Source organism: Phaseolus vulgaris, chromosome 4 (assembly GCF_051622355.1).
Source record: "Phaseolus vulgaris cultivar YP4 chromosome 4, ASM5162235v1, whole genome shotgun sequence".
Taxonomy (NCBI): Eukaryota; Viridiplantae; Streptophyta; class Magnoliopsida; order Fabales; family Fabaceae; genus Phaseolus; species Phaseolus vulgaris.
Window position 1 is genome coordinate 43,179,877 of NC_143501.1, and position 14,051 is coordinate 43,193,927.

At 33.8% G+C, this 14,051-nt stretch overlaps 1 pseudogene; it reads left to right on the top strand.

Moving 5' to 3' along the window:
- Positions 1–11,984: 11,984 nt before the first annotated feature.
- Positions 11,985–12,619, top strand: LOC150028105 (inositol-tetrakisphosphate 1-kinase 1-like; annotated as a pseudogene).
- Positions 12,620–14,051: the final 1,432 nt, after the last annotated feature.

The following is a 14,051-nucleotide window of genomic DNA, read 5'->3' on the forward strand; positions in this document are numbered from 1 at the left end:
TGAAAAACCTAATTAAATAAGATAGGGTTAAAATAGTTATAAAAAGTTAAAATTATTTTAAAGTTTGTTCAAGTTTTAAATTTGGTTATTTTTGGTTCTTCGGTTTTGTAGTTGGAGTATTCAACCATTTTTAAAAACTAATATCTTATTTGAGGTGATTTTAAGTTCGGATTTTAAAAAGCAATTTGCAAAACAAATTGCATTTCAAGTTCTTCCTAGCACCTTAATTATTTTCTCTTTGCTCTTCTTATTTGACATGGAAATGTTCTTTCTAAAATACAATTTTAATTCATTAACTTATCTTATCATGATTCAATATGATCACATAACTTCAATACAAGTTGTTGAATATAATATATTACACATATAAGATAAATAGAAACATTAAGTTGACTTTTGAAATTATAATTTGTAATTTCTAATAAAAATAGAAAAATCGATGTAACTAATAGTGATATTTCTTGTTTGACTGAGATATAAGTTAAGCTTTTTGTAATTTGTAAGAGGATGAATTTCATATTCCATACAATTCAATTTCATTGCTATGTGAGTTTGCATTAGGTTCAATTTTGAAAATGTTTTATACTTAAGAACTTCATTATACCAAATAAAACAACTTCAGGGGGAACACATGAAATTATAAATTTTCCTCAAATAATCACAAAATTTTATAGCAAATGGGATTGGATACATAATATCATTCCAATATCCTTAACTTAGACATTTTAATAAAAAAAAGTTACAACTTATGTTTAGTTTATATACATTAAATTTTTAACTTATTTTTTATTGTTGTTTTTAAAAATTTTACAATTACAAATAAGTTGTATTTGGAAGTAAGACTTTAAGATGAAAAAGATATATTTTTAAATAGAGTCTAGTTTAACTCTTTTTTTTCAATTAAAGTTGGGCTATGGGTATGGAAGGAATGGGAGGAGTCAGGGTTTACGGTTAAATCTGGATATCTCCGTCTAAGGGGGGACAGTGAAGGGAAGAACGATACGGTGTTTAAAGAAGCTATGAAAGTGTAAAGGTGTACCTTCTACACAAGTTACCGCTTGGAGGGTGTTGGTAAATAAGTTAGCCACTGAGGCTAACTAGGAAAAGCATGGGATCACGGTTGAAAGTACCAATGTTGTGTATGGCTGGGCGTGCAGAATGTGCTCCATAACGATCCATTGCTAAATTTATCCCAATTTAGGATGTGTAATGCGCCTACTTCGGTAAATGAGGTTTGGGCAGTGATTTGGATTGCAGTTGTCAACAAGATTTGGAAGCATAGAAACAATGTAATTTTTAAGGGGGGGGGGGGTAGTAGATGATGTATTGGAAGTGTTTGATTTGGTTCAACTTAAGGCTTGGTCTTAGGTTACATCCAAGTCACATTTTGCGCACTTTTCCTTCTCTAATTGGTGCATTGATCCTTTAGTTTGCATTGGGATGATCTCATGGTGTACCTTTTTAGGTGTATGAGTGAAAGCCTTAGTGATGAGAATCAAATAAAGGAGGCTTTTATTAATGGAGGAAGAGGACATCCACCCTCACATTTGAAGTTCTTCCTTCTAGTCTTCTCAAAATTAAAAGAAGAAATAAAATAAAGATGAGGCCCAAGCCCAAAGCCTAAGCCCAAGCCCAAGAAGGCCAAAGCCCAAAGAGCCCAAGTCCATCCCATGAGGGGCAAGGCCAAGCTTTGAAATACTCTTGTATAGTTTTAGGAGGTTTGGTTATTAAATAAAGGTGTGTGAAAATGTAAAATAAAGTCACATTGTCCATGTGACTTAGGAGAGTGGTGTATGTGTAGTTTTTGGGAGGTGTCATAGTAGAAAAAGGTCACACCTCCCATGTGACTTGTTTTTGGTGGGAATTTCAAATGAGTTTATTTGAAATTTCCCACCTATTTTTCAGCACCTTAGGCTATAAATAGAGGTGCTTCCTTTGTAAAATTCAGATTTGAATTTTATCTAAAGAAACTATACTCAAAATTGGAGTGAGCATTTGGAGAGCTTTGAGCTTCTTCTCTAGTCTTATCTTGAAGGACCATGGTTTCCTCAAGTGGCGGCTTCCACACTCATCTAGGAGCATCCATTCTTCTAGTGGCGTGATCATCCAACCATTCCTCCATCTTCATGAGCATTCTCTTCTCCTTCCTTTCTTCTTCTTCAATTTGTTCTTATTGCCTTGAGTTTTGAGTTGTTTTTTGTTTCGGTTCCTTTAATTTTCCAGCACCTATTTTCTGTTTAGTTTTTAAATTCTGTTCGGTTCTTTTGTTTTGAAGTTCAATTCTGTTCGGTTTGTTCTTTTCCTTCTCCTTTGTTGATTCAATTTGACAATATTTGGTTCATCCAAATGAGTTTGGGATTTGGTACTTGTTTTGGTGAGTTCTTGATCTTAGAACTATGATCCAACTTCTAAGAAAGTGCCTCTACATTTTCCAGCTCAAGGTGATTCCTCAAAGTGTCAAGAATCTTGTTCTATGTGGCTATTGGAATCACATCATGTGGTATCATGAGTCTTAGGTTCATTCTTGTTTAATTGTTGAGTTGTGTGCACTTTATTTCAAGAGCTCTTTTTAATTTCTTGCAATTTAAGTTTCTGTTTTAGAATTTTAATTGAGTTTTCTTGCTGTTTTTCTTTTGCTCCAAGTGTTTGAGGAAAGGTTTATGGCACTCATAATTCTTATGAGTATGGTTGCTCTTTTGGAATGGCATTATCCTTCCTAGAGTTTACCTTAAGCTTCCTTTCATTTGTTACAATTTGTGTTGTGTCTTTTAATTTTTGAATCATGTCAAGTTGTGTCTTAGTCATGTTATTCCATATATGTCATTACTTCTAGTAGTACTTTTATTGTTTTGATTGTTTCTTGCTTTGGTGTCATATAATTTTCTGAATTGATGTTGATCCTTTGTGCATTTTCTTTTTAGAATTGAGTTCATACTTGTATTCTAGACCTATACAAGTTCCAATACATCATTTTCTATTATGTCTTTGCTAGTTCATCATTCTGTTTTTTTTATTCCTATTAGGTTTCCTCTGTTTCTGAAAAGAGTGCTTACTGTTTTTCCTTATTGCAACTGATTTACGTACTTTAAAATTCTGAAATTCTGGATTTGAGATATTCAAAGTGTTAGAAAAGAATAGAAAAAAGAATCATTCAAAAATATGAAGTACACAAAAAATGATAAATAAAATAAAAAAAGTGTACATTCCTGCCGAAAAAAATACGGTAATCTGGCAGTGATTTTAAAAAATTTATTTCTCTCAATTGGCTTACTGTTTTTAATTGATTCCAGTGCCATTATTGAGTTAACATCTTGAAGTTTCTGTGGTATAAATTTCATAATCCAGTTCGCTCTACAACGTTCCAGTTAAATCAGTGAATATCAAACACAGTTTGCATAAATTTTTTTTTTTCCAGTAGCTAATATTTTTGTTTTCTTCATCTACTCTAGTGCTTTTCCTTAGGTATTCTTTTGTGTGCCTACTTTTCTCATTGAGTTCTTTATTTTCTTGATTGTCTTTCATTCTTATTCTTTGAGTTTGTCTTACATATAGTATTCCTTTTGTAATTACCTTTCCTTGCTTATACCTTTTCTTGTTTGTCTTTATTGTTTCTTTGGTTTTGTGGTGGTTTGCTCTTAAGATTGGTGTGCTTGCTTTGACATATTTCATTTGAGGATTCCAAGGCCTCAAGATCAGATTGGTGCAAGAACATTATTTCTTTGAGAGTGATCTCTTTTTTCAGCCTCATTTCACTTCGGCAGTTTCATTGCCAAGCTCACTGTTATTGCTAATTTTGTTTCTTAACTTGTTTGCTGTTTTTGTGTGTTTGCTGTTTTTTATTTGCAAAATGGCTGGCTATTCAAGTGGTGCATCTTACAAACAGCATTCTCCTTCCAAAGCTTCAGTCCTTGGTGAAGAAGAACATAGAAGAAGGAGGCATCACCATCATTCTCATGAAGAGAGCTATAACCGTGACCAAAGATATCACCAAGTGTTCAACATTGCTTGTAAAAAAGTCCCTAGTTTTAATGGTGATAGTGATCCTAATGTGTATTTAGAATGGGAGACTAAGGTTGATCATTATTTTCATGTGTATAAGGTCCAAGATGACCAAAAACTTAGAATAGTTTCTTTATCCTTTTTGGGCTATGCCAAAGAATGGTGGCATAAAATTGTAATGGACATTATATATCGCAAGAAACCTCCCGTGGTTTCTTGGAATGCTTTGAAAGAGTGTATGCGCGCGAGGTTTGTTCCTCCTTCTAGGAAGGAACACTTGTTGAAGTTCCAAAGGCTTCCTCAAGGACATAGGATGGTAGAAGAATACATTAAAGATTTTGAAACAACTTTGACTAAAATGAATATGCATGCTAATGAAGAGTCAAAGCTAAAATGGTTTGTACGTGGTTTGAGAAGAGATATTAGAGAAATTGTAGAATTAAATGAGTACTCTTCTTTAAAGAAAGTGTTTCGCCAAGCCATCAAGGTAGAATCCTATCTTTTGAAAACAACTTTCAAAAATACTCATGATTATAATTTCTACAACTCTTCTAGGAAGGATGCCAACAAAATGTCTACTCAAAATTGTCCTTCCAATTTTTCCAAACAAACCATGTTTCCAAACAAAGTTTCTACTACAAATCTTTCTACTCTTAAGTCACCTACCAAAACTTCAAATATCAAATGTTTTAAATGTTTAGGTTTTGGGCACATAGCTCTTCATTGTCCACAAAAGCAAATCTTAAAGATAAACAAGGTAACACAAGACCTAACTCACCCACTTCCCACAAGTCAAAATAAAAAAGACAAAGAAGAACAAGTTGACATGAGTCTTCTCCTTTCACCTCCAAGGTGTTTTCCTTCCTTATCTTTTTCATTACCCAAGGTTTCTATTTCAACACCATCTTGGTTAAAAAGTGTTAGGGATGATTTCATACCTCCTAATGGTTTTCACCATTTAAGATGCCTTTTCCCAAAAGATATCATCATTCCCAAACAAATTTTTCCAACTTGGTCGATTTATAGAACCTCCTTTTCTGAAATCCCATTGTTTACAAAAGATAAGTCATGTTTACATTTTTCTTCCACTTTTAATTGTAAAACTAAACTGACTTTGTTATATGCAGGGATTCAGAATTCGTGGACGAATTCTCTCCAACTCGAGGAGTATGATGAGAATCAAATAAAGGAGGCTTTTATTAATGGAGGAAGAGGACATCCACCCTCACATTTGAAGTTCTTCCTTCTAGTCTTCTCAAAATTAAAAGAAGAAATAAAATAAAGATGAGGCCCAAGCCCAAAGCCTAAGCCCAAGCCCAAGAAGGCCAAAGCCCAAAGAGCCCAAGTCCATCCCATGAGGGGCAAGGCCAAGCTTTGAAATACTCTTGTATAGTTTTAGGAGGTTTGGTTATTAAATAAAGGTGTGTGAAAATGTAAAATAAAGTCACATTGTCCATGTGACTTAGGAGAGTGGTGTATGTGTAGTTTTTGGGAGGTGTCATAGTAGAAAAAGGTCACACCTCCCATGTGACTTGTTTTTGGTGGGAATTTCAAATGAGTTTATTTGAAATTTCCCACCTATTTTTCAGCACCTTAGGCTATAAATAGAGGTGCTTCCTTTGTAAAATTCAGATTTGAATTTTATCTAAAGAAACTATACTCAAAATTGGAGTGAGCATTTGGAGAGCTTTGAGCTTCTTCTCTAGTCTTATCTTGAAGGACCATGGTTTCCTCAAGTGGCGGCTTCCACACTCATCTAGGAGCATCCATTCTTCTAGTGGCGTGATCATCCAACCATTCCTCCATCTTCATGAGCATTCTCTTCTCCTTCCTTTCTTCTTCTTCAATTTGTTCTTATTGCCTTGAGTTTTGAGTTGTTTTTTGTTTCGGTTCCTTTAATTTTCCAGCACCTATTTTCTGTTTAGTTTTTAAATTCTGTTCGGTTCTTTTGTTTTGAAGTTCAATTCTGTTCGGTTTGTTCTTTTCCTTCTCCTTTGTTGATTCAATTTGACAATATTTGGTTCATCCAAATGAGTTTGGGATTTGGTACTTGTTTTGGTGAGTTCTTGATCTTAGAACTATGATCCAACTTCTAAGAAAGTGCCTCTACATTTTCCAGCTCAAGGTGATTCCTCAAAGTGTCAAGAATCTTGTTCTATGTGGCTATTGGAATCACATCACTCAGGTGATTTTTTCCCGAATTTAGATAAAAGGGGGAGGTTAAAGGTTGAATTTCATGTATAAGGGTTGGATCACCCCTAAAATGGTTCATATTTATTCATTTTTAATTGCCGATAAAAAAACTGTACATTTTTTTTTTATTGGAATCGTACTTAGTAACATGATTATAATTTGTTTAATTTTTTAAAAAAATAATCATACTTGTAAGCATGTTGTTACTTTAAAAAAAACAGTGCTTCTTAGCAAGTTTTCACATTTCTAATTGTTTTTAAACTTGTTTTAAATTGTTAACATGTCTTTATTTTTTTATTGAATCAATTTTATTTTTTTTAAATCAAGGTTTATGTACTAGTATGGATAAAAAGGGGCTCAGATAGTACTTGGAACTTGTAACATAATTGTTGACGTGTCTCCTTCAAATCTCCTCTCCTCAATATTGATGCTCAATCGGTCGGGGTACCTGCGATTGCACTCCGACGTTCAAGTCAATGTTCTAGTTTAGATATATTTTAGTGAATGAGAAAAACGTACCTTACTTTTTTCTTTAGAGTTCTATTTATATTATTGCTTTCGGTTTTTAATTTTTTAAAATGTATTTTTCTTAAATTAAAATTTAAAAATGAACATATAGTTTTTAGTTTTAAATTAATGTTTTTATTTATTTTGTATATTTTTATAATGCGGTTCATTAATTAAAATAATTATATTAGTTTGATGTTTGTGATTTCCTCAGGATTATTTCCAGTGAGGACGATGTCGTCAACATACACAAGAAAAGCAGTGATGTGATTGGCATGTGTTTTTAAAAATAAAGAATGATCAGCAACAGATAACACATAACCATTATTAAGTAAAAAAAGAGATAGTTTAGCATACCATTGCCTTCCAGCTTGCCGCAGACCATAGAGGGATCGTTGTAATCTACAAACGACATTTGATTTAGGAACAATGACTCCAGGTGGTAGCTTCATGTAGACTTCTTCAAGTAGATATCCATGTAGGAAGGCGTTATTTACGTCTAGCCGTTTGAGATCTCAGTTGTGTGATGCAAATAGAGCTAGAAGAGCACGCAAGGTGGCCAGCTTTGCAACAGAGGCAAAGGTGTCCAGAAAGTCGAGGCCTTTAAGTTGTGTGTAGCCTTTGGCGACGAGGCGTGCTTTGTAACGATCAAACGTACCATCTTATTTTTGTTTTGCTTTATATACCCAGCGACACCCAATTTCTTTCTTTCTCGAGGGAAGGGGCACAAGCGTCCATGTCTTGTCAACATTGAGAGTAGCGAGTTCATCTTCCATCGCCTTTTTCCAGCAGTCATGTTTAGAAGCATCCTCATAGTTGTGGGGTTCAATTGAAGAAGAAAAAGAGGCAACAGTGTGTTTAAAATTAGAAGATAATTTATTATATGATACAAAATTGTTAATGGGATATTTTGAACTTACAGTATGCACTGACGGCAAGTTAGTGTGAAACTCTTCAAGGTAGGCTAGAGTACTTCTGGCTCGAGTGGATCTCCTTGGTAGATTGTGATCCGCATTTTCAATGGATATCATAGGCTCAGTAATAGTATTATGGTCATCAGAGAAAAAATCATAGTTGGAATTATAAGATTGGGGAATAAGCAAAGATAAATTGTTGGGACACTTATTAGTATCATCTTTCAATTTGTATGGAAAAAGATTTTCATAAAAAATAGTATGTCTTGAGATCTCAATTCTATGATTTCTAAGATTAAAAAGAGGTAACCTTTAGTGTGAGGTTGAAAGCCTAAAAAGATACTAGATACAGATCTATTATCTAAATTTTTTCTGTGAGAAGTGATGATGTTGGAGTAACAAAGACAACCAAAAACACTCAGTAAAGAAATATCATACAATGAACCATGTAGCTTTTCATAAGGGGTCATGTTCTTCAGTAAAGGGGTTCGTATACAATTAATAAGCAGAATAGCATGTAAAACAACAAAGTGCCAAAAGATTGGGGGTAAGTTAGCTTGAAAGAGTAAAGCACGAGTCACATTAAGAATATGCTAGTGTTTACGTCTACTATGTCATTTTGTAATGGTGTTTCAATGCAGGTTTTTTGATGAATAATTCCTTTAGAAGAAAAAAGATTTGTCATTGCAAACTCAACTCCATTATTAGAGCGAATAACTTTAACAATGGTTTTAAAGTGATTTTCAACATAAGATAGAAAACTAACTACATGAGTTCTCACTTCAGATTTCGTGCACATAGGAATGGCCCTAGTATATCTAGAAAAACCATCCACAATAGTTAAAAAATATTGAAAACCATGCATAGAAATGATAGAGCAAGGACCCCAAATATCCACATGTAAAATATCAAAGATTTTCGAAGTAGTGGAATCACTTAAAGCAAAAGGAAGTTTTTTTTTTTTGCTTTGCTTTATGACAAGTATCACATAGATATGGTTTTTGAACAAAAACAAAAGAGTATCGAGATCTCAATACATGCAATCTTTCATCAGAAAGATGTCTCAGTCTATTGTGCCACACATTGGCATCCTTCGTAACATAGTGAAAAGAAGGAATGGATATGTTTGTGACAGGTCTTTGAAAAACATAAGCATGAAAACATACAAGCCATCTTTGGCCTCAACTGTACCAATCTTCTCTTTCGTTAGGTTGTCCTTTATCACACGGTACTTAGATGAGAAAACCAATTGAAAGTTCAAACTTGAGGCAAGTTTAGAAGCAGAGACAAGATTGAAAGTAAATTCAAGCACATACAAAACATTTGTTAGGTAAAATCTACTGCTAAAAGCAACAGTTCCAAAATAATTGGTGTAAAAACAGTGACCATTTGGCAGACTAATAAGAACTGGTTTGATACTTTTGTATGATTTAAAGTCAGATAAGCAAGTGCAAACATGGTCAGTCACTCCCAAATCTAAGATCTAAGAGCCTTTAATAGTAGTGTAAATATTTGAAAAAACAACGTTACTAGTTGGAGAATCTTTGTGGTTTGCATCAACAGTGGAGAATCTTTGTGGTTTGCATCAACAGTGAAGGAACCCACTTGGTTTAATTGTGCCGAAGGCTGGCTTGTAACATTATTAGCTGAATTTTGCTTGAGCAATGCAGATAGAACTTGACATTGTTGTGCTGTAAAGAATGACCACTTGTCCCCATTTCCCTGTTCTTGCTGACAATTCTCAAAGAAAACATCATCAGTTAGAATAACATTAAGCAAATGAGTTATCCTATTGTTAGGCGGGTTATAACCCGGAGGAAAACCATGCTTCCTATAACAAGTGTCTATGGTGTGACCATTCTTACCACAATGAGTGCCAAGTTTTCTATTGGTGCTGAATCTAAAATTTTAATTTTCTTGATTCGGAAAACCTACTTTTCTGAAACAGATATTCTCGGTGTGACCCAATTTGCCACAGAAGGAACAAGTAATAGAAGAAAGTTACTTGCCAATTGACGTTCTTGCTGAGCCACTAAAGAAAAGATTTTCGAGATAGGCGAAACTGGTTCCATAAGGAGCACGTGAGATCGAATATTGTTGAATTGATCATTGAGCCCCCGTAAGAATTGAATATCTTAGTCCTCACACTTCCTTTTGTTGATAACAGAGACTACAGAACAAGAACAATTATGATGACAAATACAAATGAGGTTAGGTCAAAAATTATCTAATTCATCCCAAATGATCCTTAGTTTGGTAAAGTAATCAGTGACAGACAAATCATTTTGACTTAGGGAGGATGCCTCTAACTGCAGATCAGAAATTCTAAATAAGTCCCTTTGGGAATATCTTGTTTTTAAATCATTGCAAACATCAACGCTACGTCCATTCAGATTACACTTTGTCTAATTGGAAGAGATACCGAATGCACTAACCATGACACAACCATGTTGTTGCATCTGATCCACGTCGAATATGTTGGATTGTTCATCGGTAGACAAGGGTGAGTTCCCAAAACCAATTCCACCTTGTTCTTCGCACTCAAAGTCGTTGTGATAGACCTGCTCCATGAATGATAGTTGCTAGAGTCGAGAACTGGCCAGACCAGTGAAGCCATTGGGTTCTCTCTAGAGATAGTTGTTTCCAAAGGGTTCCAGCGTAGGCGTAGTCGATCTTGTTCGTTCTTTCGCCATTTCACTGAAAGAGGAGCAAGAGGCAAAAAAATTAATACAAGAAGAACTCATAAAGACAAAGAAAACTAAAGAAAACAGAACGTGTAGTAGAGCTCTTCAAAGGAAGAGCTCTGATACCATAACAGAGTTGGTGTGGATCCTTGTCACTGCTTGATTGGACCTACGGAAGCAAGAATGAGCGAACTAGGTTGTGTTGCGCCTGATAAGGAAGAAATAAGGGCCAAAGAACTTGAAAGATTAAACCCTAACACAGTGATGAAAAATAGGAACAGAACACGCGAGGGATAAGAGAGAAGAAAGCAAAGTATTATTATTGCTTGCTTAATAGAGAAAGAGTACAATACATATATAAAACATGGTGGGGTTAAAAAAAGACCTGAAGCCCAAAAGGGAAGGCCAAAAACAAACAAAGCACTACAAGAAAATCATGAAATAGAAACCAATTTTTAGAGACCAAAATAATTAGTTGCAATAGTAACTAAATTAGAGACCATTTTAGAAACTAAAAAAAAAATTGGTTTCTAAATTAGTTTCTATTATTGTTAAATAGTTTCTAAATTGGTATCTAATTAGCAACCAAGGTTTTAGAGACCAAATTTATAAACTAAATAATTGGTAGTTAAAACCTTGGTTGCTAATTAGATACCAATTTAACTATTTAACAATAATAGAAACTAATTTAGAAACTATTTTTTTTTTAGTTTCTAAAATGGTTTCTAATTTAGTTACTATTGTAACTAATTATTTTGGTCTCTAAAAATTGGTTTCTATTTCATGATTCAGAAGGCCAAAAAAAGTAAAAAAAATACTATACTTAACATAAACTAAAAACAATAAGTAGACCAATGAAAAAAAACATCCCAACATTGAAATAAACAAAAATTAAATTTTTGTACTTAGACAATTTCTTTATAATTTTTTATTTATTTAAATGTTTAATCTCCTTAATATTAACATCATTATTTTAGTTAATGAACTACACTATATAACATAAACAAGAAAATTAATTTAAAATTTAAAATTGTATGTTCATTTTTAATTTTAAAAACAATAAATTAAATCTTAATATAAATATAAATAAAAAACAAAAACTTAATTTATAAAAAAAAATATTCAATAAAAAGATTAAAAAAACACTAAAAATGTGCCAATATGATTTCAAAAAAGTTCTTGAAAAATTTAAAAACTAATTACTAGCAAGCCAAATTTAAAAGAAATAAGGTTTAATTACCTTATTTGTCCCTACATTTAGGGTCAATAGTCAATTTAGTATAGTAATTTTTTCAAAAAATCAATTTGGTCCCTATGTTTTTTAAAATGTATCCAAAATGGTCATTTCTGTTAAATCGTACCAAGCAGCGTTAAGAGGTGCTTATGTGGCAGAGACGTGTGCTTACGTGGACTATGAAGTAGGTGACACGTCATTTTTGGTAATTAGGGTTTGGGGCATGAGATTAGATCGAATAAATTGTGGTTTCACCATTCTTCTTTGGGTGCTTGACCATGGTGGCAATGAAGGAAGTGCTTATGAAATGTAAACTGTTCATTTCCGCGACATGTACAGAGGGTTCGATAGATGGTTTCAGATCCTTCATCAGCGTCGACGACGACATGTACATAGGGTCCTAGGTGGCCGACCCAAAGCACGAAAGGGGTTCTGGTGTGGGGGAAGGATTTTATGGAAGATTACCCTAATGTTGTTGTTCTAGACTCACCGGAATTAATCGAGAGGCTCCACAGTTGGGTTTTGATGTTGCAGGTTGTGTTGGATTTGAAAATCGACGACCAAACCTAGACTGTCGGGATTTCGAAGAAGATTGTGATAAACGACAAGGCAAAGCTGTTCTACCAGCGGATCTGGAAGCGAAAGGAGAGGAGTGGTTGGGGAGAGCGTGAGGTGCATGAAGCGGAAGTCGCTGCCGAACGTGGGAGAGGAGGAGTTTATGAGGGTTTTGGAGCATTTATGGGCGTTTTTGCAGGTTTCAAATTTGGCAAGGGATGAAAGAATTGATTATAGGTATTATAAGACGATGCATTTGGATAATGTTGAGATGCCTCCCCTAAGCTTCCTTACTCAGATAGCTCGAAAGTTGAGACGTGTGATGAAGCTGAACCTGTTTAATTTCGATGTTATTAGGGATTCTGAATCTGTTTTTACTGACTTTTTTGTGTGATGGGAACCGTGCAAGAAAAAAGCAAAAGGGTGAGAGTGAGGAGTGTGTGAAAGATATAATTAGGATTGTGAATAGTAATGGTTGTGGTGATAGGGATGAGGGTGTCATAGAAGTTTCTCTTTATCTGGAAGACAAATAGAGTTCTTTACAATTATGAAAATCTAGTATTTAGTGTTCAATGTGTTTTATCCTCCTAGTTCAACATCCTCCTGACATTCTTTAATAAACTATCAATTCTCAAACCACTACTGTATTCATATATTCCTCATGGGTGTTTCTCAACATACTTGAAGTTGTGTTTCCACCAAAAATATTATTGTTTAATGTTTTCTTTTTAAAATATTATATTTAAATTAATCAATTTAAATTTTTAATTTCAAGACAGTACACTTTAATTCCTATTACATGTAAAAATTATTTATAAATATTTCAAATTTTAATGGTGAACTTTATAAAATAAAACTATGTCCAATTTTGAAATATTCAATAATATAAAAAATTATGATATTAGATAATATTTAGTAATTAAAAATATAAAAAAAAGTAGTTAAACAAAGAGATAGAGAAATCAGACAAAAAAAAAAAAAATCGCAACCACCACACCGCCACGCCAGCATCTGATATTGACATGTCATCTCTCAATTCCATGTCTCTCTATCACGTAAGCAGCATTTAACGTCGTAAGGAGCAACTTATCAGAAAGGACCAATTTGTATACATTTTAAAAAACATAGGGATCAAATTGAATTTTTTAAAAACCACTATACTAAATTGACTATTGGTCCTAAATGTAGGGACGAATAAGGTAATTAAACAAAGAAATAAAGTAAAAATATGCCTAGAAGCACAATTTAAAAAAAAAAAAAAGATTATCATATTTTTAAACACGACTAAAAAAAATAGATTAAACAAAACAAAAGTCACAATTTCTTCATTTTAAAATCAGCTTGACAAGATTATCTCTTATATAAATCTTCCGTTCTTGGGCTGGACTCTCACGGTTTCCTCTTGGATTGGATACTCTGGGCTTTTACTCAAGGTAGATGCTCTCGGTTATTCCTCACGCTGGCTGCTCTCGGCTTCTCCTCTCGCTGGCTGCTCTCGGCTTCTCCTTCACACAGATGGGGGGGTGTACCTACAAGTCGCTCCAATGCCAAAGTCAGAAATAGCTTTAACGTTATTCAAATAAAAATCACTCTTACCTTCTTTCTTACGTTAACCTCCTATTTATAGGATTTCTTTAATGGGCTTTCCACTTTACCTTTGGACTTTCTTTCTACACCATTTTATTATTTATGCACCCCCTTAATGCAGGTTTCTATCTTATTTGGGCCTTATTATAATAATATTTATATTTTGTTTTATTCTTTTATTGTATAACCTCTCGGTTATGTGTAGTATCTAGCTTTCGGCTAAAGCCTATTAGCACAACACTTGCGTATAACCTCTCGGTTATGCTTAGTACCTAGCTCTCGGCTTAACCTCTCGGTTTTAGCCTACCAGTACACTGGCCCCCTAGGCATAAAGAATTTAATTTAAAGTTTTTAAGGAATAAAATAAAATTTTTTATG